At 36.3% G+C, this 27,346-nt stretch overlaps 1 long non-coding RNA gene across 1 annotated transcript in view; it reads right to left on the bottom strand.

Annotated features, from left to right (window-relative positions):
• The window catches only part of LOC122231274, a 332,297-nt gene that overhangs the window by 255,823 nt on the left and 49,128 nt on the right, over nt 1-27,346 (bottom strand). The window contains exon 2 of the long non-coding RNA XR_006208464.1: nt 3,391-3,471. This is a non-coding gene — a long non-coding RNA (uncharacterized LOC122231274). The remainder of the gene's footprint in view (nt 1-3,390; nt 3,472-27,346) is intronic.

The raw sequence follows: 27,346 nt of genomic DNA, 5'->3' as shown, positions 1-27,346 counted from the left end.
CAAAAAATAGTCAAGTTTTCTGAAAAAGAAAAAGCTATTCTAGGCATTCTTGTTTTTCATAGTTTGGTTTGGGTTAAATTAAACAACACAATAGATCAAATCAAATATGTTGTGATATGCTAAACTAGCCAGTTTAATATTTTCACAATGTGCTAGATTTTGTCACATGCATGTAAACAAAACCTGTGCCTAAATGCTGAAAATGAAATGGATGTTTAAAATGACAATGATACCAAATATATGACAATGATACAGATGGCCAGATCAAATAACAGATAACTCAGATCTTAATTAAATGCTCCTTTGGGCTGAAATTTTCAGGTAACTGAAATAGAAAATGTTTTGTTTTGTTTTGTTTTGAACCCAAATAACCCCAATGTTGTACTTGTTTACTTTGTTTTGGTGTAGACTCAGTCTATTTTTGGCCATTATAAGACCCAAGAATTTGTCCTTAGGTATAAAGTGGAAATTCATTCCAATCAGTGTTATCTCTACAATTCTGTATCTTGGGGAGAATGCTAGTAAAAAGACTCTGTAAGTAGTAATATGAAAACAAACCATGCTAGATGAGGTATGAAATGAGATAAATTTTAACATTTATATGTTTATTTTTCTCTCTTCTGTAGAACCTTAGTGAATAACTGAAATATTATGAAGCAAAGAAATATTTGTGTTTTTATTTATTTTTGAGACAGAGAGAGACAGAGCATGAGCAGGGGAGGGGCAGAGAGAGAGGGAGACACAGAACCTGAGCAGGCTTCAGGCTCTGAGCTGTCAGCAGAGCCCGATGCGTGGCTCGAAGTCACGGACTGTGAGATCACGACCTGAGCTGAAGATGGACGCTTAACCGACTGACCCACCCAGGCACCTCATAGCAAAGAAATATTTATCATAAAAGAATTACATTACGGAAAGACACATTTTGTGTTTTAATCCTACTGTTTTGAAGCAACTTCTCATTTTGGTACAAGCTTCACTGTGATTTTTCTAGTTGCTATGAGTAAAAAACTTCAGAACACTAACAGATAGGAAAGAGTTAAAGGATTTATATTTCTTTTCATGCCCTATGGGGGAAAAATGTGTAAACCACATTCAGCTTTTATTCATTATGCTTTCCACTATCTCTGCCTGTTGTGGCAAATTCAATGGTCCATGCAGACTTAGGCCCCAAGCTGTTGCTGTTTTGATATTTTGGGGGCAAACTGGGGAGAGGGTGGATCCTCTATCTGCCTGTAAATATGATGTGCCAGTCTATTTTTAATTTTTTTAATGTTTATTTTATTATTTTTGAGAGAGAGACAGAGTGCAAGCAGGGGAGGGACAGAGAGAGAGAGACACAGAATCTGAAGCAGGCTCCAGGCTCTAAGCTGTCAGAACAAAGCCTGATGCAGGACTCAAAGTCATGAACTATGAGATATGACCTGAGCTGAAGTCGGACGCTTAACCAACTGAGCCACCCAGGCACGCTGCCAGTCTATTTTTAATAGACTAATGTGTCCACAATCTAAGAGTGCAAAGCTGAGGCAAATGATAAAATTCATACAATGCTACACTGCTGTATGCTGTAATTCCTAAGTAATTTCTTAAAAAGAACAATAGATATTTTCCCAAATAGGTTTATAAAGAGCAATCATAATATTTCTGAACTAAAAAACTTAAAACCAGGACATACATTCAATACTATACAACCAACTTGTTACATATTTTTACAGAAAAAAGGGAATACTTTGTGAGAGCACAGTTTATAATTAAAAAAGGTATCTTTTACTATAAGCAGAGTTATTGTGTGGGTGGAAAAGAGATTAAGGTTTCCCCTAATTCTCCCGTGAAAATCCTAGACTATAAAATCAAGACTGAACCACCATATCAACTGGGTCTCTATTAACACTGGAATGAATTTTATATTTAGGAACCATCATAAATATAAAAGCCATATGTAAGCCATGACATATAAACCATTATAAATAGTCTAGCTTATTTTGTGCATAGGAAGATACTATGATGGAGGGGAGAAAGGCATGCTTTTAAGAACCACACATTTTTAATGATTTCACTTGATTCAAGTGATTTTTGCTATGGAAGTTTTAATAGCAAGACAGTTCACAAACAGGCAATTTTATAAGATGTAGCTTACCAAATGGTATTAGCCAAAGCATCTAGTAATCCAAAGTAAGAAAAAGTGAGATTTAAATGAGGATAACACTTGAATTAAATCAGCATATCTGCCTGTGAACCTAATGAGCTTACATTATAAGTATTCTTTGATTCACTCCAGCAATCCAAAATTGCTTAAGCATTCAGCTGAGCAGTAATTTTATTTGAAATTACTTGGACTTCATATATGTAGAATGGTTGTGACTTGTATTTTTGTTTGTTTTGAATCAAAAAGATAGCCTTCCTAGGTATTCTAGAGGTTAACATTCTATGTAAATGTTTCTTTTTAAGAAGAAGTTGCACATTTATCTCAAATACACTGCATATTCTTAGCATATTCATGAAACACTCTGTCTCACCAGCCTCACCCAAAACAGGTCATCAGTTAGCTCATCCTTCCCATGGCCATAGTTTCTACCTCCTTCCTGTTTACCCACAGATTCTTATATACTCATGTACTGCCATCAGCACCTGGGAACAGTGATTTGTTTGATGTTCAGACCCATCTTCCTGAGAGTCACAGCCACGAGGGGATTTGTTACTGCTATGGAAGGTCCAATCCTGGCCAGCCCTCAAAAAGGACACGCAATGAACATTTGCAGTTTCGCCATGTGGAAGAAGGCCAGACCTGTGAAACTTCAGGCATGTTTCAGCACATTATGAGGAAGAATTCTAAAATGTTAGCCATTCAGCATCCCTCAGAAATTATGGTTGCCACCACTAGAGTTTTCAAACAGATGGCAAATGGCCAATTTGTCTTAAATGTCAAAGAGATTTGTATTCATCCATTGAGGGTTATACAAGCTAACTATTAAAGTCTCTTGAAGTCCAAGGTAATATTTCATAGTATTTTGCCCTTCTAATTCTGGGAGGAAAAAAATCTTTACCCTCAGTTTTTAAAGAAAAAGTCATTTGACAAATGTGGGAAGCGAGACAGTCATTAACATATATATTGGGCCTGGAGTATGTAACAGATTACACATTGGGTAAGCCCTATGATGCAAAGACATCAGACAGACTGGAGTGAACAGGGCCATGAACAACAACAAAAACCAGAGTTTAAGTCTTCTATATGCTGAACCTTGGGCAAAAGTCTTATCTAACCCAAGGTCTTAATCAACCCATCCACAAAATAATGGGGGTGGACCTTATTTTATTCATCAAATATTTCTTGAATCTTTTCTGTATTTCAGGTTCTGAAGATAAAGGTAAAGATATATTCTTCAAAGTACTTACAGTCAAGTTACATATGGTGTGATAGAGCCCAGTGGGGATGGCATTTCAGGAAAGCCTTCCTGGAGGAGGTGAACTCAGAATCTGAAAAAGACAGGAATTGAGTCAAGGAGCTTATTGAGAATGTGATAGATATGAACCCAAGGCCTGGCAAAACTGGAAAGTGTTAGTGGGCAAAGTATGTGTGATGGGATTTGGGTAATGGAGAGAAGTGATGACAAGTCCTACTAAACTTTTAGCTCCTCTGATTGTTTGCTGCTATACTGATCTTTTAAAAAATTTGTTCATGTTCCATTTCCCACTTCATTGTTATTTCTTAATGACAGAGATCATATTTTAATGTTCCTTTGGATTTTTCTTCCTTTCCACTCTAGCTTTCTAAACCTCTACCCTAGTACCCTCCACTTACAGTGACTGTTCCTGGGAGACCCCACTAAGTGGGCTGACAAACAGATGCTATTTTCCTTTTCCCCTAGTTAAGGGTGCACAAGCTTCCAGGCATTTAAGTGTAACCTTGGCCTTTTGCATACACAAGTCTTGATTCTCCTCCCTCTATTCCATCCTGCAAAGTTTTTTTGTAGTTTCCCTCTACTTCCTCCCAACTTCTGTACCTCAAAATGATCTAAATGGAGAATTGGTATCATGCTTAAGGGACATCAAGGTGAAATGGAGTCTTTAACCATGAAAAATACTATTTAACATCCCCTCAGCCTCCCTGGAGGGAGAACCTGAGAAAGTAGTTAACAGGGTGCTAAAATTTGGTGGTAGGCTAAGTCTGTTTTGTCAAGCAGTTCTGTGTCTTGGGGCTTTCCTGAGAGCTCTCTAGAGCTGCTTTATGTTATAGCCTTTTTTCAGACAAAATTATTCCTATGTTTATTCATTGCTCACTAAGTGGCTGGCACTAGCTTCAGAGAAACTATATACAGGAACTCTCCAGAAGGTGGTAAAGGCAGCTATAGTGCATGAGACACAGGTTTGCTGTTGAGTATTTCTGTGCCAAGCTAAGGAACGAATGTCTTTAACTGGGCACTTAAACAATTACAGGGACTTGATTCATTTCAAAGCCAGTAAGTATAAGTATCAGTCAACAATCAACACTGTGTTTTCATCATCCAGGAGTAGTAAATTCTCCATGTGTCAAGTGAAAAAGGAATCTTGCATTAGCCCTGCTAAGGGCTGTGTATTTGAGAACAGTCCTTTTTCCTTTGGTTTCAGTTTATTCTGGTGGCTTAAATGTGTATGCTCAGGTCCAGAGTCTGAATCAGGTGAAGTGATTTCCTTTTAGTAGTAGGAGTAGGAGAAAAGAGTCATTTGTCCCATCACTAGAATATATTGATTTGGTACTAGAAAGAAGTAAAACAAATGGGCCATGTGGGCTATGTGTCTAACTCCCTTTAACAAACATTGACATAATTTGAACTAGGACAAAAAAATGGTCACTTGTGAGAGAAGTCCTTATGAAGAAACAAGAGAATAATATTGAGATCTCTCTTTCTTGGACATATAAAAGTAAAATATACCTCAAGTCTACAGAAAATTATATAATGGCATTTGTAATGATAATTCACTCATAACATAGGTCAGCGCTTTGAGAAAGATATCTAATACTTGTGTACTTCCCTAATAAATGCTCACATAGGGTACATTAAACTTTGTATAAGACAATTTTCTCATTACTGATATAGGAGGAAATTACAGAGTATCTTTTACTTGTTTAGTCACTAGATATTGGTAAAGAATTCCTTGAACTTCCTCTGTCCTCAGTATAACACCCATGGAGAGGCACAGTAGCATATGAATTATATCATAAACTTTGAGTCATGCAGAGCTGAGTTCAAGTCCTATCTTCCTTACTGTATCACAAAACGAAGTTTCAACTAGCCTAAGCAAGTAAAGGGAATTTTTTTGCACATATAATTGAAAATTTCCAGCCTAACTAAAACTTTGTACCCTTTGAGCAACATCTCCCTATAGTGTCTATTCCCCAGCCCCTGACAGCCACCTTTCTACTCTCTGCTTCTATGAGTTGGACTTTTCAAGATTCCACATATAAGTAGTATCACACATTTGCCTTTCTCATTCTACCTTATTTTACTTTGTATAATGTCCTCCAGGTTCATCCATGTTGTCACAAATGGCAGGATTTCCTCCTTTTTCAAGACTGAATAATATGCTTGTGTGTGTGTGTGTGTGTGTGTGTGTGTGTGTGTACAGAACACATTTCCAAGGTTTCAGTTATGGAAGATGAGTAAGTTCAGGAGATGAAAAGTACACCATGATGACCAAAGTTGTTAATTGTGGATTGTGTACTTGAAATCTGCTAAGACAGTAGATCTTAAATGTTCTCATCTCACACACTCACACACACACACACACACACACACACACACACACTTACAAAGGTAACTGTGAGGTGATGGATATTTTAATTAGCGTGACTGTGAAAATCATTTCACAATGTATACATATATCAAAACATCACCTTAAGTATATACAATTTTATCTGTCAATTATACCTCAGTAAAACTGGAGGAAAAAAAGAAAAATTCCAGGGGAATCTGGATTTAGGGAGAATCAAAATTCAGGAATCAAACAGTATCATCAGGACTGAATTGCTCTCCAACTCTTGGCATGATACTCTCTTCCGTGTTATGATTTAATTTATGTTGGAAAATAAATGCAGCTCCATATTATCTCAGGTTACATACCAGCCAAGAAGACCATGGGTTTGTAGAGTTTGCAAAACACATGTCCTGAAAATTGAAGGCTATTATTGCAGGTGAAGTAAATTGTTGCTTGGTGACAAAAATGCCATTTCCCCTTAAATTCATTTACTAACTGTGTGATCTTGGATCACTTAATTAACATATTCAGCTTCAATTTCAATTATAAAATGGAGATCACAATGTTGACTACTTTCTAAGGTGTACTGAGATTTAAATAAATTTTAAAAAAATTTCTAAGGCTCTTGGCACAATGTATAACCAGAGGACAATAATAAACAGAGGACAAAACTGCTGAAAAATGCTCCTGAGAAAGCTAAGCGGAGGAAAATGGGGTCCTGATCTCAACCCCTTGTCACTAGGACTGAGGATCTCTCTAAAGCAGAATACCACATTTCTGTGACACAAATGCATTTCAAAGTGTGTGACTAAGTGAACACAACAGTTTAAACTTACCAAAGAAAATTACATCAGCATTTATGAAAGATGTAGCATCTTTGGTGGAGAGAAGGAAATAGAAAAAAATAACCATATCCTCGCATATGAAAAATACATCACTTGTTTTTAATACTTCCTTCAACCTACAGGGGAAAAGAAGAGAATCCAGGACAAAACCATAGCTTCAGGCACATGCATCACTTGGGTATAGAAAATTGGTGAGAATTCTTTCTATCTGGCCGTGATCTTCAGAAGGATTGTTCAAAGTCACCCACTGGACTAGAATGATGAGAGACAGAGAGGGAGGGAGGGAAAGTAGGGACTGAGGGAAGGAGGGGAGGAGGCAGAGGGGGAAGGGAAAGGGGAAGGAACAAAGGATAAAACACAGATACGTACATTATTCCACACTGGCAAGTGAAGGAGGGGCTCCTGAACTCTTTGAAAATGTGCTAATACCCTTATCCTGATTTCCCTATAAGCAATACAGATTTCCAGGAGAGCAACAAGAGATAATAGCCCTAATCAGAGAAATGATTGAAAGTGAAGCACTGATTTCAAAAGCTCTCTGATACTCCTGGGATGCCTCAGTGCAAGGCATATTTTCTGGAGATAGAGAGTAGGCTATGGAGGGGAAATGTGGTGGTTACTCCAGCACTTGAGGTGTGCTCACTTTACACTTTAGGTGTAAAGATAGTACCAAAAGTCCAACAGAGCCAAGCTGGTTGATATGCTGATAGGTTTGGCAATTATCTTCTTTTAATTTCTGTCTCAAAGTCACATCAGGCACAATACATATTTTTACAGAATGATGTTCAATATACGTGTATGGTTTTATGACAGAGATATTTCAATTCATCAGCATGCTTTCATAATCAAGTATGGAGCAACTTGGAATGGATAATTATCAAGAATATTTTAACATACTACATTGAAGCATATCCTAGTGACTAAATTTTTAAGGGCAGAAATATTAGGAAGAGCAATTAAGGACTCCAATCATTCATATGACAAAGAATGGTTGACAAAGCCACCTAAAACTCAAGGGCTGACCCACAGTTTGAAATTTGGGGGAATTACTTAAGATGGTGCAACCAACATTTTACCTCTTACTAACCTTGCCACTAAACAAGAAACCACCCACTGATGTTACATAAATCCCAAATACATTGTGTTCTTTAAACTTTAAATTGTCAATTATTTTTAGAGTGATTAAAATTAAGACAAAAATGTCTTTTATATTTACCCTTAATTTTACCTTTTCTAGTCCTTTCATATTTTTTATGTAGACCCAAATTTCCAGTTTTTATAAAATTCCCTGTACCTGAAGAGCTTCCTTTAATATTTCTTCGATGGCAGGTGTGTTCACAATGCCTTCTCTCACATTTTCTAAGAAAATCTTTGCCTTCTTATTGAAGGATATAGGTGCTGACTATAGTAATTTGGCCGAGTTCTTTTAATTTCAGAATAAAAAGATATTATTTGTTTACTATTTTTTGACTTACATATTTTCTGATGAATGGTATGCTATAATTCTTACTTTTGTTTCTCTGTACCTAACAATTTTTTTCTCTGTATATTTTCAAGGCATTTTCTATATTTCTGGTGTCCAGAAACTTGACTATAATGTGTCTAAGTAGTGTTTTCTTTTGTTTTATTGTTTATTTTTTAAATTTTTGTTTATTCTCTTAGGGTTTTATAAGTTTCTTCAGTGTATTCTTTCACTAATTTTGAAAATTCTTGGCCATTATCTCTTCAAATATTCCTTCTGTCATGTTCTTTCTGTCTTGTCTTTTTTGAAGTCTAATCACATCTATGTTAGACTCTTCAATATTGTCACACAGCTGTCTGTGCATCATAGGTTTCAAATTCTTCCAGCCCTAGGCTGCTGTTAGCATATGTTCAGTATAGGGCCTGAGATGCCAGAGTATTTTACTCACTCTATTCCACCTTCAGTTTCCAGTGCTTCCTGATGTCTGTGCCATAGAGAGGGCATTTTCTTGCTTTTCACTGTTGATAAACTTCTGGGCTTATGTGATGCAGCGGGCAAGTTCTCAGTTCTATTTGCTGCGCTTCAATATTATGCAGGCCTGTGCTGAGCACTGTATATGGGCCTTTTCAGCATTTCCACTCCTCCTCTCTTTGGCAGCTAAACTCTACCTGTATCCATGCTAGGTCTTGGGCCAAAGAGAAGGGGTGCCTGGGCAGCTCCATCCGTTAAACATCTGACTCTTGATTTTGGCTTAGGTCATGATTTCACAGATTCATGGGGTCAAGTTCCATGTCAGACTCTGCACTGACGATACAGAGCCTGCTTGGGATTCTGTGTCTCCCTCTCTGTCCACCCCTCCTCTGCTGGTGCGCTCTCTTTCCCTCTCTCTCAAAATAAATAAATAAATAAATTCAAAAAAAAAAAAAAAAAAGAAGAAGAAGAAGAAGAAGGAGAGAATTTCCTGCTTCTCTACCAACTGAACAGATTCCTGTTTTGTGTTGATGCCAAAGCCTGGAACCAAGTGAATTTCCTGCATCTCACCTCAGACAGAAGGCCTTTTTGTCTCTACCCTTCTCTAGAAGCAGTGGATCTTTTTCTGAGTCTTAGGATTGGGGGGGCGGGGTGTTTATTTTAAATGAAAGTAGGATCCAAAAAGGTAGACGGTGTTTTGTGCCTGACTCAAATGGTGTTTGATAACCATTTGCATACCTGAACAGTGAAGGAGGCACTTTCCAAACTCCTGCTGTATTGTGGGCACCAGGTAGATAAATAACTATGGAAAAGAGCCTTCAAGTAAGATGGCCTCTCTTCCTGACTGGAGTTCTCGGTTATTCTAAACTGATCTGTCAGCCCTGGTTAGTTGCCCTACTTGTTAAACAGCTATAAAGGAGGTAAAGGGCTATGGGCTATACTCTATTACAGAGGATATAACCATTGCCATGAATGCACAGGAGATCAGGAAGAGTGGCTTTTTTTCTCATGCCCTTAAACTTAAAGAGGAATAAGTGGCTTACTGAAAATTAACACATTTTAAGAAGTGAATTTTCAAATTTTTCAGCAGCATAAATCTTTTTTCATAAGAAATGTTAAGTGGCATCTCAAAAATCAAGAGAAAAGAAAAGAATTTTATTAATATTATTTAACTATGTAGGATTAAATACATAACATGTGCTCTTTAAAAAGTAAATGAAATGACAAAGTTACTTTTTGATGAACATAGGCATTTACAATTTGGAGTCATGGGCAATGGCTGAAAATAATACGTGCATCCAAATTTCACTTACATAGACAACTGAGGGGTTATGGTAAAATGTTTTTATTTTTATTTATTTTTTATTTATTTATTTTTTTTAACGTTTATTTTTGAGACAGAGAGAGACAGAGCATGAACAGGGGAAGGACAGAGAGAGAGGGAGACACAGACTCTGAAACAGGCTCCAGGCTCTGAGCTGTCAGCACAGAGCCCGACGCGGGGCTTGAACTCATGGACCGTGAGATCATGACCTGAGCCGAAGCGGGATGCCTAACCGACTGAGCCACCCAGGCGCCCCGGTAAAATGTTTTTAAAGTTTATCTTGAAATCTTAGAATATTCTTCAGTTAAACAGAATTGCCAAGAAAAGATTTTCTCCTTGAAAACTGCATAAATATGAAGAAATCAGCATACTAATCATCTTAGTATGTTAAACTAGGCTACATAAAACATTTGTGTTTTTAATTATGTTTTTAATAATGTATAAACATATTTAGTGAAATTTGAGTGAAATTCTGTGAAATCTGAGGAACCATCTCTAGAAACTTAGCACCCACCTGAGGCATTATTTTAAAAGAAAGAGTTATCATAAAAATACTGAAATAAAAAATACATACAATTTCTAATTCATCTGATAGAGATAAATATACTAGTTCCCGCTCTCAGCTACATATTTAGAATAAGACTCAACACCTTGTTTGCTCTCACATTTTCCCCTGAAAATAATTAGTTATGATTTTAGGATATTCAAAGAGGTTTTTCAAGAAATTTAGCTTCATAATACCAACTAAAATAGTTCTCTTGCGAGAGACTGAGCCATTATATCACTTTGGTAAAAGCATACAAGTTATTTTTTTCTGTGTATAATTAAATTCATCTAAAATCTTTTAGAGGTGTGGGGGTGGGGTGGGGGGGGAAACAACTCCCAGCATCAAAAAAAAAAAAAAAAAGAAGAAAGAAAAGAAATATGTATTGTTGTGCCATGAAAACCAACGCAAGATGTGACAAGTCAAGGCCTTAAAATGATCATGTTTATGCCCAGGACATATCTATTTCAATGACAGCTTTATCCATGGGAAACTACATTTTAGCTTTCCAAACTCACTGCTGTAAATTCAGCCTCTACCAAACTAAGAACGTTTTAATCTCTCCACAATACCCTCTGGCTAGAGATTTAGACACCTTTCAAATATGAAGTGATTAGCATTCAAACATTTCTGCCTTTCAAAAAAATCTTCTGGACAAATTGATGTGTAAATTGAACAAACTATCAGCTCCATCTCATTATTAAAGAACAGCATTTTGGCACGTTCTCTGCCAGGTCCTTTGTTTTATGAAAAACCAGCCTACTATTTATGATAGATGGAGTCCACTGGCTTATTTACAATGCTTTCATCAGGTCTCCTGTGTGTCTTGGAGACCAGCTGAATCTCATTTTCCTTCCATTTTGGATTATACATTTGGAGAACCATGTAATGGCCTTGGCTATGTGAGGAGTAGCAGAATGATTCCAGAACTGTTCCAACCATTGCTTTCAGCTTTAATTCACTTTCATTAGTCTTTGATTGTGTTGACAAGACCCAGCTGTGAATTTGATTATTAATGCTTCTATAATGTCTTGGTGCTTATGATACCATCACTGCAGGAGAAATCAGAATGGGTATCTTAACTAAACAGATTATAACTTAAAGTGATGTTAAATTATCTAATAACAACGTGATGCCACTTTTTGATCAAACAGAAGATGATTCTTCTACCAGAGCTAAGAAAAAAGAGAAAAACTTTGTATATACTAACATTATGGTTTTGCTCATAGTTTTGAAAATATGGGACCTATACTATTCAAAAATTATTGACATACAGTCAGAGAAAGACAAATATCATGACTTCACTCATATGAGGAATTTAAGATACAAAACAGATGAACATAAGGAAAGGGAAGTAAAAATAATATAAAAACAGGAAGGGGGACAAAACATAAGAGACTCCTAAATACAGAGAACAAACAGAGGGTTGCTGAATGGGTTGTGGAAGGGGGATGGGCTAAATGGGTAAGGGGCATTAAGGAATCTACTCCTAAAACCAGTGGTGCACTATATGCTAACTAATTTTGATGTAAATTAAAAAATAAATTATTACAAAAAAGTTACTAACATAAAACTAGGATTAAACACTGAGAACAAACTGAGGGTTGATGGGGGGTGGGAGGGAGGGGAGGGTGGGTGATGGGTATTGAGGAGGGCACCTTTTGGGATGAGCACTGGGTGTTGTATGGAAACCAATTTGACAATAAATTTCATATATTAAAAAAAAACTAGGATTAAACAAAAAGAATTTCCACTGGCAAATATTTTAAAAAGCCATTAATTATTACACAAATTCCTATAGAAAATACTATCACTATTACTTTTAGGTTCATTTCTAGCCTAACTCATTCTGTTAGACATGTGGGAAGATCATTTTGTTGGCCATTTGCTTAATATTTTTTCCAGTTGTGGTGGATAAAATTTCAGGTAAATAAATCATTTATCATTTGGGGGGAATAGCAATGGCTACGTAATGTGTCACTTGGTTAAGTTGAAAACTACATTACCCAGAACTGCCTTTTTTGTATGTTTCCAGTTAGGGTGAGCCAGAAGGAAATTCTTGCAAGACTTGGAAGAACTAGGAAAGGAAGCAAGCATTTTACTGCTTACCTCTACTGCTGCTGATTGCTTAACACATCTCAAAGGCATGAAGCACCAGCAATTGTTCTACGTTCTCTAGATTCACTTCCAGTTCTTCTGATTCCTAAGGCAAGGTACGTGGTTAGCTCTGCAGTTAAGACTTGTGCAGGGTACTCTTTTCACCAAGGTCAGAGGCAACAAGAATAGACCTAAGTTTCAGTTCATCTTCATGGAGTTTCAGCACATATTCATGGGGTTTCAACTTATGCTCACGATTTTCCCTTCCTAAGGGTCTGACTGTGGACTTCAAGTCCAGTTTTAAATGTGGAAACATAACTTTAAAAAGACTGTTTAACTAGTCCTGATGATTGTGTAAGCTGATTACCTGTAACAAATGTATGTAAGTATATATAGGTATGTATATGTACATAAAATGTCTCTTATTGAGTCTACTTCCCTGGTTGAAGCCAGAATTCCTAACCAAGCACTGACCCTAGCCGAAGAATATAGAATCAACCCTGTATCTGCTGTGGGAGGTATGGTATTTTTTGTGCTAGAAGGGACGGCTGTATCCAGAAAAAAGGAAAGGGAAGAGACTAAGATTGTGGATGGTAAAAAGCATGTGAATACAGTATCCTCCTGGGTTTTGTGTGTGTGTGTTTTGTTTTGTTTTGTTTGTTTGTTTGTTTATTTATTTATTTATTTGGCATCTTGTTTCTCTCACCTTTCATGAACTCAGTGTATTTACTTAAAGATATGCACATCTAAAATTATCTTCATTTCTTTCTTTCTTTATTTATTTAGCATCTTGTTTCTCTCACCTTTCATGAAATCAGTGTATTTACTTAAAAATATGCATATATAAATTATCTTCATTTCTTTTTCTCATACTTAATAAAATACTATTTCTGCAGTTAAAACCATAGATTGATAGCCAATATTGTTATTACCTAGTTACATAAACAGGTTGCCCCCAAAGATATTAGAATTCTCATAATAAATATAATTACCATCAATACTCAAGAAACTAAGAGCTAGAAGAAAATGGACAAGTAAGTATCTTCACAGCTCTGGAGTGAAATAATTTTGAATCTAGAATTTTATATACAGCCAAACTTTTAGGCATAGAAGAACTCAGAAAGCTTTCTTCCTCTATACTCTTTCTGAGAAAATTAACTAAGAGGCAGTCTATAAAAGCAAAAGAATCCAAGAGAGAAAGTAGATGGAATCAGAGAAAAAGGGAAACTAAACCACAAGAGCAAATGGAAGAAAACAGGAAAGACAGCTAGGCAGTAAGCTTGAAAAGTAAATAGTCCAAAATGGATGAGGGAAGTCTTAAAATTTCAAGACTATACTTAGGAAGAAAGTAGACTTACTGCAACAAATAATATGATGAAGACAGTTAACAAGCTTAGGGGTAAAAGTAATTCTTAATCTCTTCTTTTCATCAAGAAAAAAGAAAGGTCACTACAAACTCCAGAGCTACAGAATGCAGACAGTAGCACAAGGAAATCATGTTCAAAACATGTAATTTTTAGCAATTTTGTGTTAGAAAATAGGATGTATCAGAGACAAATATTATGCCTTTTGGCTGCCGTAAACCTTTTGCATATCCCTTCCATGCTTGGAGAGTTTTTGTCCCTGTATATAACCAACCCCAAGGCAGAAATCCCAAAGTGATTTCTGCAGCCTTCCTTTCAGTCTCATTTGTGATCCAGGCTCTGCCATTCAGAAGAACCTTGTAAAACCTTGAAAAACCTTGACTGAAAAGCAGATAATGTGACGAAGCAAGCACTACTGTCCATCATGGAGTTGGCAGGAATGTCCAGCATTGATTGAGATACAGTTGGAGAAAGTGATAGAGAGGACAGACCACAGGCTGACCAATGAGCAGGACCTGGGCAATTAGAGGCTTCTCACCCTTTCCTCTGTCCTTGGAATACACATTCTCCCTACTGTTTCCCCAGTAGGTGCTGTTCCAAGGATACAGTCCTGAGAGAGTAAAGTGTTGAAACTCTCTCGGTAGAACATATGACGGAACCCAGTTAAAGTGTCTACATATAAATTTTTAAAATTTGGCCGCTTGGTGTGGAGATCTTCTCATCGTGTGACCACTCCAGACAAGCCTCATATGTAAGTCCTCTTGCTTATTAAAACTGCCACTTGCCAGTCTGGGGGCAGGGGGTGGTCCACCATGCCCTCGGTCTCTCCCTGCCTTTTGTGTATGGGGTCAAATTATGAATCAACAGAGAAGAGGCAGAAGTTTAAACATCAAGTGGCTAGGATATACACATGTACTCTGGCAACTGGGTTTTGGGTGGTAGCAAGGAGGCTCCGCTGGATTGTTTTCACAATATTATTTGTCAGTGTTGCTCCTTATATTGCTTGCAAACCTCATTGTCTTGCCCTAGCACAGAATCTGTAAACGAATTTATTTTCTGTTTAAACCACCCATAATAGATTGTGCCATTTGAAATGTAGAAAAATCGCTAATGTAGCAATTGGTACCGACAGTGGTGGCAAGAAGCAGAATGTGAAGGAAATGAGAATTAAAAAGTGGTTATCTGACATAAGTGAAAATCTCACTAGTATTTAGCATCCAACCCTGGCAACCCACCAGTGACAGAGGTAAAATAGTTAGCTGAATTAACAAGTGTAATTTCCTGGAATAAAGAATAGAGTGAAGGCAAAACTTCTGAAAACTTGTAATTGCTGCCTATTAACAATATAAAGGACTCTTTAAATACTGGAAAGATCAAAGAAATAGATTGACATGTTCAGTGCTCTAAATTAATGGCTCAAATCATGGATGAAGAGTCAGGGACTTTTACAACCTACCAAGAAACTTTCTAATCTCTTGCTTTCATGGTGCTGAAGTAACTTAAAAATCAATAATAATTTAATTTTATAAATTGCTAAATTATATCATTTTAATTTGACATATCAGCTGGGCTTTTATGGGATAATTAGAATACTGGTTAGAAAAGAGTGGCATCCATGGGGCACCTGGGTGGCTCAGTTGCTTAAGCACCGGACTTCAGCTCAGGTCATGATCTCAGGGTTCATGGGTTTGAGCCCCACATCGGGCTCTGGGCTGACAGCTTGGAGTGTGGAGCCTGCTTTGGATTCTGTGTCTCCCTCTTTCTCTCTGCCTCTACCCTGCTCACACTCTGTCTCTCTCAGTCTCTCAAAAATAAACGTTAAAAAATTAAAAAAAAAAAAAAGACAAGAGTGGCACCCTAGGAATTAAAAAGGGAGCCACATAAGTATATTAGGATAATTTAGAAAAGTCCAAACTTCAGGGTACTGCAGTCATCTTAACAAACTGGCAACCCCTTCTTTTCTGCCTGAGAAGGCTGTTCCCTCCTGACACAACTATCCACCACTTCTTTCCTTCTCTTCTCATTATTCTTTCTGGAACCTTAGACCATAGTTAACAAACCTATCTTGTTGGGAACTCAATCTATCACTCAACGCTTTACACTCCTTTATATCCCTTTATAACAGGCTCTTATAAGGAGCTTGCAAATTGCCACTACATTCTAAAAAGTAAAGAGCTGAATAAACTGAAACCTCAACAACTCTTGGGGCACCCGGATGGCTCAGTTGGTTAAGTAGCCAACTCTTGATTTCTGCTGAGATCATGAGCTCCTGATTTGTGAGTTTGAGCCCAGGTCAGGCTCTGCACTGACAGTGCAGAATCTACTTGGGATTCTCTATCTCTCTCCTTCTTTCTCTGCCCCTCCTGTGTGTGCACATGTGCGCACTCTCTCTTTCTCTTTTTCTCAAAAGAAATAAATAAACTCAAAAAACAAAAAAAAAAGAAAGAAAAATCAACAATTCTTCTTAGAGCCATAAGAGAAGTGAGGTCACAAGGCAACATGCTACTCCTAAAACTAGAGAGACCAACAGGTAAACAGAGAATCATAACTTACTAGCAACAGAAACTCATGAGCCAAAACTCTGTGGCAAACAATTTCTGGGAGGAAAAGCTGAATTATAATTGAAAAATTGCTGAAGGCTCAGAGGAAAAGTCTGAGAGTTAAAAATCCTAAGAGACTCAGTATAGGGGTGGGGAGATGGCACAATTTTCTAAGTTTTACCTCCAAGATCATTACCACAGTCTCAAAATAAGTATCAGAGAAAAACACCCTCATGCTTCCTGCAGGGAGGAGGAACAAAGGAACCATTTTGAAAAACTTGAGAACACCCTGTTCTTAACAAGTCATGGTGGTAGGAGAAGCCAGTTAACCAGAACCTGACTTGCTGGGGTATTATCAGAGCTTAAAGGGCCTGGAAAAAGGGAAATACTGAACTCTAGCCCACTTTAGTCATTCTCTCCTACCTGAGGAAGAAGATGAAAACTGAGAAACACTTATGAAACTCATAGTCCAGAGGTATAGGTGCACTAAAAGACTAAAACAAATCAAAGGACTATAGCTCATCTTCCTTCCCCCACACCTCACATCAATTACTAGAGGCCAAATACAGCAGTTTCTTTTACCCAGTATTTCATGTCCAGTACTCAAGAAAAAACTACAAAGCATAGCATGAGGCAAAAAAACATAATTTGAAGAGATATATATCAAAACCAAGCATGGCAGGAATGTTGTAATTATCAGATCAGAAATGTAAACAATAATGGTTAATATGCTGAGGACTCCCATGGGTAAAGAAAGCATACAACATGCAATAAAAGGAAGATAGTGTAAACAGAAATGCAAATCCCAAGAAGGAACCAGAAAGAAATGCTAGACACAAATATATACTCTCAGAAATGAAGAATGCCTTTAAATGGTTTATTAGCAAGCTGAATTCAACTGAGAAAAAAATTTCAGCGTGAGGATATCTCAAAAGAAACCTCTAAAACTGAAAAGCAAAGTGAACAAATATTGAAAAAAACAATATCCAAGGAGTATGTAATGTATATATAATGAGATGGCCCAAAGGAGAACAAAGAGAAAAAGAGAAAGAAAAAGTATTTGGACAATATGACTGAGAATTTTCCCAAATTAGTGTTAGATAACAAAGCACAGATCCAGGAAGCTCAGAGAACACCAAGCAGGATAAGTGCCAAAAAAATTACACAGAAAATTAAAGATTAAAAAATGCGAAAATAAGTCAAAGGGAAAAAAACACCTTACACAAAGAGGAACAAGAAGAATTACATCTGACTTGTCCTCAGAAATCATGCAAACAAGGAGAGAGTGGAGTGAAATATTTGAAGTGTAGAGGGAAAGAAACCACCAACCTAGAATTTTATACCCTGAAAAATTATCTTTCAAAAGTGAAGGAGAAATAAAGCCTTTCTCAGACAAAAATATTAAGACAATCTGTTGCCTGTAAACCTGGCTTGTAAGAAATATTAAAAAAAATTCTTAGAGAGAAGGAAATAATATAGGTCAGAAGCTCGGATCAACATAAAGGATGAACATCAAAGAAAGTAAAAAAATTTTTTTTTCTCTTTCTTTTTCCTAATTGATCTAACAGATAATTTTTCAAAATAATAGCAATAATATATTTGATTATGCAAGCTTATATGTATGTATATATGCATATACATATGTATATATACGTATATACATACATACACACACATGCTTTGTATATTTATATATAAGTGAACTGAATGAGAATAACAGTACAAGGGATGTGAGGCAGGGTTTAAGATTATTTGGTTACTATAAGAAACTTACGCAACCAATGAACTGCTTTAGTGTTTATATGAAAGTGGACTTGAATTAGTTGTGTTAATTGTAAACTCTAGGGCAATCACTAAAAACAGTTAAAAAGGAAGTATAACTCATGTCTTAAGAAATGTAATTAATATGCAGTAGCCCTAGCAAACTAATATAATAGGAATATAAAAAATTTGGTATTAATTATATATTAAATAATAGATGCCCTGTATAGGATACACAAAGGTTTTATACTCGTCATATATAAATAATGTCTACATTGCAGTAAGCAAAAGGTAAATGATTAAAAGTGGAAAAAGACTAAGTAACAACACACAGGAATAAAAGCAGACCATATTTATACAAAAAGATGACCCACCTCACTAAAAATCAGAAAAATACATATTAAAACAATAATATATTTCATTTCTCAGATTCAAAAAATTACAACTATCGTGAGATCATATGTGAAAGTCACAGGAAATTAACAAAATTATTGACAGCAGTATACATGGTACAATCTTTTTTGGAATTAAATATTGAAACAAACTTGGGATTTATATATTGTTTGGACACAGAGATCTAATTTTGTAATCTGTTTCACAGGAATATCTACATCAATCTATCTATATGTGTACTTAAATTTTTAATGTGTGTTTATTTTTGAGAGAGAGAGAGAGACAGAATGTGAGCAAGGGAGGGGCAGAGAGAGAGGGAGACACAGAATCCAAAGCAGGCTCCAGGCTCTGAGCCATCAGCAAAGAACCTGTGGTGGGGCTCAAACTCATGAACCGTGAGACCATGACCTGAGCTGAAGTCGGATGGTTACCAACTAAGCCACCCAGGTGCCCCACTATAAAATAGAATCTCTAAAAATATCTATAACATATGTATAAATATATTCATTATAGTAATGATTATATTAGTAGAAAATTAGTAGAAACTTAAATGTTAACCAGTAAAGGAATGGTAAAATGAATTAAGTTACCTCCATAGAAATTTGTATAGTAGTTAAATGAATCTGCATGTTCTGCAATGGAAAGACTGCGAAATCACACTGCTAAGAGTAAAAATAAAATTAAGAAGCATTTATAGCATGATTCCGCTCAGGCAGAAGTTGGTATTTCTTTCTATATAAATTATTTATTTTTATAAATCCATACAAAAGTCTGAAAGGGGGACATTAAACTTTAAAGCAGTTAAGTGTCCCTGGAATGGGATTGGAGTAGAGTCTAATAAAGCAAAATCCCTACTCTTTCCTTTAAATCCTGGGAATATATTATATTCATGTTATTATTGTGTATTTACTTTTTAGAAGTATAAAAAACATTCAATTTGTTTACAATTTTTCCCATCGCTGTATCCCTGCACTCAGGACAGTATATGACAAATAATAGATATCCATTAAATATTTTGGAATCAGTGAATAGGAGGAAGATGAAAAGAGGTAAAAATAAATCTTAAAAGAAAAATTATTTATAATGAATGTCAAAGGCACAAAATGAAAAAAGTAACATAAAGAATAAGATACGGTTAGGAAAGAACGAAACAGAGTTAAATGTAACTGTATTTTGGAAATCTACTGGTTAGGGAGGAGGGATACAAATCAGAAAAACCAAGTTGGAAATAAATCCTGCTTTTCCCTCCATATAATGGATGTGGGGCCAAGGAGTATGTGAGAAACACAAATATCATAGAATTTTGACAGCCTGATTTAAGAAAAGTTGTGGCCTTTCCATGTAAGCAAAACAAATTTATTAAAATTCTCCTACTATTCTCTGGCCAATTAATTCATATATACAAAGACTTTCTCTAACATTTCTCCAAATAAGAAATTTTATGTTATGTTAATAAATGGAACATAAAAAAATATGAAGAGAATCTGGACACTCTACATGGCAATTGGTAAAAATAAAATCATCAATAATAAAGCAGTTCTAAAATGAAAGGCGAACCCCGGCTTAAATTTCTACTTGCTTTGTGGGTGAGAAGACATATCTCTTATACTTAATAAAAAGAGTAAACTCCTGTGTTTTTTTTTTTTTTTACTTTTCTAATTCACATTAGAATAAGCAGGTTAATCAAATTTTTGGTACATGATATGTGGTATAATAATCAAGCTAACATCCATACCACTTTAGTATTTTAAATTTTTTAAATAAAATTTCATATTTTCTTTGAAATACATCTGACAATCTCAACTAAATATGAGTTCGTATTTACCCTTTAAAAAGTATTTTTTTGAATACTATACACACACACACACACTACTTAAATTTATATATTATTTTTGAGAGACAGAGAGAACGAGAGAGAGCATGAGCAGGGAGGGGTGAGGAGAGAGAGGGACAGAGGATCCGAAGCAGACTCTGTGCTAACAGCAGACAACCCAAAGCGTGGCTCAAACTCATAAACCACAAGATCATCACCAGAGCCGAAGTCAGACATTGAACTGAATGAGCCACCCAGGCACCCAAAAGTATTTTAATATAAACTTTTGTGTGCAACCTAAATGATAATCTTGCCAATCTTGCCAACAGTCTTTTTAATGATTAAGATCAGATAAATGATAAAATAACAGCTATCTTTACCATTTAATAAGACCTTGTTAAAATACCTGTTAGATCTCTTATGAAGACTCCTGAGAACAGTATCCTCCAAATCATTAGCTAATTTTGATATGGAAAAAATTTTTGACTAATTAAAATTTATCTTGGGAGTTCTAACGTTTAATCCTATATTCCTTCTCTCTTTATCAGAGCTGTGAAAAGTGGAAAATTTCACATCATCCTATGTAATTAAACAGCTGCTCCATCTTCAAGCTCAGCTTTCCTAATCTTATTTATAAGATCAAGTCTCTTAAATTTGCAGAAGCCAGTCTCTTCCTAAACATCAAAGACTATAAATATCCCTTGTATTCATAGGACATATAGGAACAGATGTTACATGATTAAATTCTTTCCCATTTAGAACATTTCAGTGAATTTCACCACTGGTTTGATATGGTGTGATATTTGATATTTTCTGAATCCCAAAACAAGTGTCTTACTTCACATCTCCCAGGCAATACTTATTATATCTTATGTATGAGACTGATGTATTATTATTTTCCCACCATCTATGTGACACAGAATACCAACTTCTAAAGGTGAAATCTTCATATATATTCTAAAGTTAATAGAAGGTCACCATGATCCAACAAATGACCCGTCATTTTCTATCATTCAGAGTTTGTTGCAGACAAAAGATATCATTCAAGGTATTTAAGCAAGAAGCTTAATATAAGGAATTATAACAGCATTCAAAGAACTGAAGGAGCTGACTGTAAGCATAAGCAATACCTCCAGGAATAACTTCCAGAAGAACAAAATTATTGAAAAAATTCAATTTACAACAGCATGAGAAAGAATAAAAGACGTAAAAATACATTATAAAAAAGAAGTGCAAAACTTAAAACAGAATTTAAATTTGGTCAGGAAATTCCTGAACTGAAATGAATTTCTTGAAAACATCTAGACTAAGTTGCATACAATAATGCAAATTAGGGCTTAATTATAAAATATATAAAATTCCATTTTTTGACATCTGAGCTTGGAGACCACTGGAACCATGCAGTTACATGAATCTATACACTCTGAATTTCTGAAGACACAAAAACTGTACCTTCATATTTAGAACACACAAGCTTAACTGAATTCAACCCAATGACTTTTTAAAAAGGTACTTAAAAATCTACTAGATAATGAATAATTAATTTGACTCAGTTTTTCACTTCCAAATGAGTTGGGTATTTTTCCTGCAGGATATATGGCAAATAGTTATAAAATATAGATGTTGGCAAGTTTTCATTTTAAAATACAGCTTTTATTCATTGTTTCAAGCTCATTTCTTTTAGCTCTCATTTGATTGCTACTAAGCCCATGGGATGTTATAATACACTGTCACATTTTATTAAAAATATTTTTGTTATGGAAATTAATGTGTAACTGCAATTAAAGAATACTGCATCATATCCTAACCCAAATTTACTTAACTGCATGAGGCAACTACGCTGAGTTTTAGCACCTAAAAATTTTGTAGCACATTCAAATCTTTCTTTCCCATTATTCAGAGAATAAATTACAGGGAAAGTCACAAATAAAACCTATTCCCTGAACCTAGTTACTGATGATGGTACACTTAGTTGTATCCAAAATGAGTAAGACCGTGGAGCATAGAGGTAGGAGTTAAGAAGAAAAAGAAGAGGGCCATAATAGCTGATATTACAAGGTATCAAGGGAAATCATTGAAAATGATTCATAAAGCTTTCAAAGTAGACAAATGGTCCCATATATGTTATTACCCTTAAGAACAACTATTTCCACTTCTGACAGCTCAGAGGTACAGGAAGGAGCTATTAGAGGCCATCAGAAATTACTTGTTTGATTCTGTTGTACCTGCATCATTTAACCAATAAAAAAGAAACCCAAGGCAGCTGCAGCTAGAAATCAATTTTTCTGCTGCTTCATTTTAAAAATGTTATTGGCTAAGTCGGCACTGAATTATAATGCAACTAGATTTTTTCACTGCATTTAGCAGATTCTTCAATTGAAATTCTGCTTCTAAAGTTTCTACAATTAGAGATCTTAATTTGTGTACACTAAAATGTTACGGTTCATTAAAAATCTGTCCCTCTGTTCTAGGGATTTCCTCGGACCTCATATTTTGCAACTGGGAAAGTGACTTCTCTCTCCCACAGTTTAGTTATTTGGGGGCAATGAAAGCTAAACAGAAAATTGGAATTTATAGGTGATTTATATTCAGGATGTAAAAATGTGGCAGGGAGAGAATATTTTCTATAATGCTTATGTAACATTTACTATACTCCATTATATATTTAGATATTCTTTTGAATATCATGTCTTTCAAAATCTGTGGTTAGGGGTCATTGGTGTTAACTTTCCATGTCTCACCAAAGCATGTAACCTCACATGCAGTCAAAGAATACTGGAACCAGAACAGAATCAATTCATCAACACCCTCATATCACAGATGAGCAAACTGAAATACACCTGTTCAGATGACTTTCTCAAGGTCAAAGAATTGCCACTGTATCCACCCTTAGCTCCAGAGCCCTGGATTTAGAGATTTTAGAGGGGAGGGTTGTGGAGAAACAGTTCCTAATCTCTTCCCAAAGGAATTGATTTCACCAGAGAAAGTGAAGCCTAAGGTTATTCTAAAAAAACAGTAGAGGGTGCAGTGAAAGCCAAGTGGGATGTGATTTCAGATTAGGCTAATCTGTAGGTTGCCTCATTAATAAGACAGAACTATAGACAAACTGGATAAACAGAAGATCAGCAAAGAAATAGAAGACTTGCACAACTATAAGCCAACTAGACCTAATAGATACCTATGGACTACTCCACACAACAGCAAGAGAATATAGGAGGAGGTGGTTCATGATGGCAGTGTAGAAATATGGGGAATTCCCCTCCTCCCATGGACACAACAGGACTACAGCTACAGATGCAACAATCCCCTCTGAAAAAGATCTGAAAACTACCTGAGCTGCTTCTCCACAACAAAAGATAAAAGGGCCACATCAAGATGGGGAGGAGAGGCAGAGATGGGATATCACCCAAAACCCCCACACCCAGCATGACAACCCACAAATGGGACGGATCTCACAAGCATGAAGCTTCTCCTTGAGGAGCAAGGTGTTTGTGCCCCACATGAGGTCCCTGAGCCTTGGGACCTACCTCTGAGAGACAAGCCCACAAAACATCTGACTTTCAAAACCAACAGGGCTTATATCCAGAACCATAGGGCTGTAGGGAATGGAGATTCAACTCTTGAGGGCTTGCTTGAAGATTCACTACCCCGGGCTCAGTGCAAACACAGCATTTGAAAAGCACAAACACCATATGAGAAAGAGATTCACTAGCTAATCTTAAAGCATCTTCTATAGGAGCAGGTGTCTGTTAGAACTTTCTGTGGGGACTGAGGCACTGGTTCACACAATTTGTTGCATTCTCCCTCTGCCTTGCTAGCACTAGAGGCACAACCTACCCCCATGCCACTCCCAGGGACTGAGTAAGGACAAGGGGAATGACTCGCCCCCACACCACTCCTATGGCCACATGCATGGCCCACACAGCATCCCCTTGAGCACCTGGCTCTGATGGCCAAGATAAATTGTATTCTAGGCCCTGTGGGTTTAAGATAACCACAGAAACACTTGTTGGCAGGCCCTTAGGCCAATACAAAGAAAGTAGTCTAAAAGAGAATTCTAGTCTTCCTGTAAAAAAAAGGCTTATTTATTTGTTCTGGAGCTTCAGGCTAAGGGATGGGCTTCAGGCTTACCACATATCTAGAGTCTATGGACATGCTCTCCAGAAACATACACTGGAAGATGCCATCTTTTCACTCTCTCTTGGCACTACAGCTTGCCAGCACCTCCCAGAAAGGACCTTATACACTTGTCTGGAGCCCTGATTTTTCAACTGTTGTCAAGGGAACCCTTTAGAGTTCCTGGTCTGGAAGCCAGGGGGATTTATAATTGTGGTGTCATAGGTCTGTATATATTTTCATACCTTAATAGATGCTGCCTTAAGGTACAGCTTCCAATCAGCCTGAAACTAGGTGCTAAGATCCCTCCCTCTGGAACAATGATCTTGTTAGCACATCCTCAATAGCTGGACCCTTCCAAGAAGAAATCAGGCTGCTTAGATAATCACAAGTTTCCAGAGACAATTAAGAGCTAAAGCAAGATGAAATAGTGAGGTTCATGTCCTATGCAAGGCCACTCCTTGAAGAAAGAGCTATTTTGCTTAATACATAGAAAGAAACACAGAGTCAAGTAAAATGAGGAAAGAGAGGAGTATGTCCCAAAGAACATGATAAAACCCTACCAAAATAAAGCACCTTAATGAAACAAAGATAAATTTAAGTTTAAGCTAAAAATAAAAGGTACAAATTAATAACAAGAAAACACGTGAAAGTAAAAATCACACTGGTAAAGATAAATATAGAGTAAAGGTAGTAGGCTAAGCATGTATAAAACTAGTATGAAGGTTAGACAAAAAATGGTAAAAGTAACTATAACTAGAATAATTAGGTAAGGGCTATGCAAAATAAAAAGATGTAAAATGTTACAACAAAAACATAAAATGGGAGAATGGGAATGTAGCATTTTAGAGTGTGTTCAAACTTAACTTGCAATCAACTTAAAAGAGACTATTATATAGGTTCACTATTCTATTTGAGCCTCATGGTAATCAGAAAGCAAAAACATATAGTGGATATATAAAAAATAATGAGAAAGGAGTCTAATCATAACACCACAGAAAGTTATCAAACCACAAGGGAAGAAAGCAAGATAAAAGAGGAACAGAGAGGAAGTATAAAAACAGCTAGATAACAATGAACACAACTGCAATAAGTGCATATCTATCAAAAACTACTAAAATATAAATACACTAAATTATACAATCACAGGACATAAAATGGCTGAATGGAAGAAAACAAGGCCCATGTATAATATGCCTTTAAGAAGCTTACTCCAGATGTAAGGACACACACAAACTGAAAATAAAGGAATGAAAAAAGATGTTTCATGCAAACAGAAATCCTGCCACCCACCCCCCCCCCCACACACACACAAAAACCTGGGGTAGCTACACTTGTATCAGATAAAACAGACTTAAAAAAAAAAACAAAAACATAATGAGATGTCTGGGTGGCTCAGTTGGTTGAGCTACCAACTCTTGATTTCAGCTCAGGTCATGATCTCAGGATTGTGAGATCGAGCTTTGTGTCATATTCCACACTGAGTGTGAGCCTACCTGGGATTCTCGCTTTGCCTCTGTCCCTCTCGCCTGCTCAATTAAATTTAAAAAAAAGACTGTAATAAAAGACCAGGATGGGTATTACATAATGACAAAGGGGTCAACCCAACAAGAAAACAGAACATTTGTGGGGTGCCTGGGCAGCTCAGGTGGTTAAGCATCGAACTCTTGATTTCGGCTCAGGTTATGATCTCACAGTTATGTGATCAAGCCTTGTCTTAGTCTCTGCTCTGGGCCTGGAGCCTTCTTATTCCTTCTCTCCATCTCCCTCTGCCCTTCTAACCCTCAAAAAACAAAAACAAAAACAAAACAAAAAACCAAAATATATTTGTAAATAGTTAGGTACCCAACAGTAAAGCACCTAAATATATAAAACAAATATTAACAGAACTAAAAGGAGAAATTGAGAGCAGTATAATAATAATAGGGGACTTTAATACCCTAATTTTACCAATGGCTGGATCATCATGACAAAAAATAAGTAAGGAAATATTCGTCTTAAATGATATATTAGACCATACTGGACTTGCTAGATATATACAAAATATTCCACCCAAAAGCAGCAGAATACACATTTTTCTCAAGTGCGCATGAAACATTCTGCAGGATAGATCATATTTTAGGCCATTAAACAAGTCTCAATAAATTTAAGAAGACTGAAATTTTAAGAAGTATTTTCCATGACAAGAGTAGCATAAACATAGAAATCGCTTAATTTTGTTTAATGTTTATTTATTTTTGAGAGAGATAGACACAGTGTGAGCAGGGAAAGGGCAGAGAAAAAGGGAGACATAGAATCTGAAGCAGGTTCCAGGCTCTGAGCTGTCAGCACAGAGCCCAATGCAGGGCTCGAACTCATCAACAGTGAGATCATGACCTTAGCCAAAGTCAGATGTTTAACCAAATGAGCCACCCAGGCACCCCAAAACATGGAAACCATTTAAAGAACATTGAAAAAAGTCACACATATGTGGAAATTAAGCCATAAGCTACTGAACAAACTATAGGTCAATGAAGAAATCAAAGGGGAAATAAAAAAGTACCTTGAGACAAAAGAAAATAGAAATACAACAATTCAAAATCCACAGAAATACAGCAAGAGCAGGTCTTAGAGGAAAGTTTACAGTGATACAGGCCTACCTCAAGAAAGAGGAAACATCTCAAATAAACAATCTAACTTGACACCCAAAGAAACTAGAAAAAGAAGTATAAATAAAACCCAAAAATATTAAGAAAGAAGGAAATACAGATCAGAGCAGAAATAAATGAAATAGAGAACAGCTAGAAAAGACAACAGAAAAGAGCAATGAAACTGAGAGCCAGTTACTTGAAAAGATAAAGGTGGCATTACCTGGATTTACTAAGAAGAACTCAAATAAATAAAATC

This window comes from Panthera tigris, chromosome A1 (assembly GCF_018350195.1).
Source record: "Panthera tigris isolate Pti1 chromosome A1, P.tigris_Pti1_mat1.1, whole genome shotgun sequence".
NCBI classification, from domain to species: Eukaryota; Metazoa; Chordata; class Mammalia; order Carnivora; family Felidae; genus Panthera; species Panthera tigris.
This window is presented reverse-complemented; position numbering and strand designations above follow the sequence as displayed.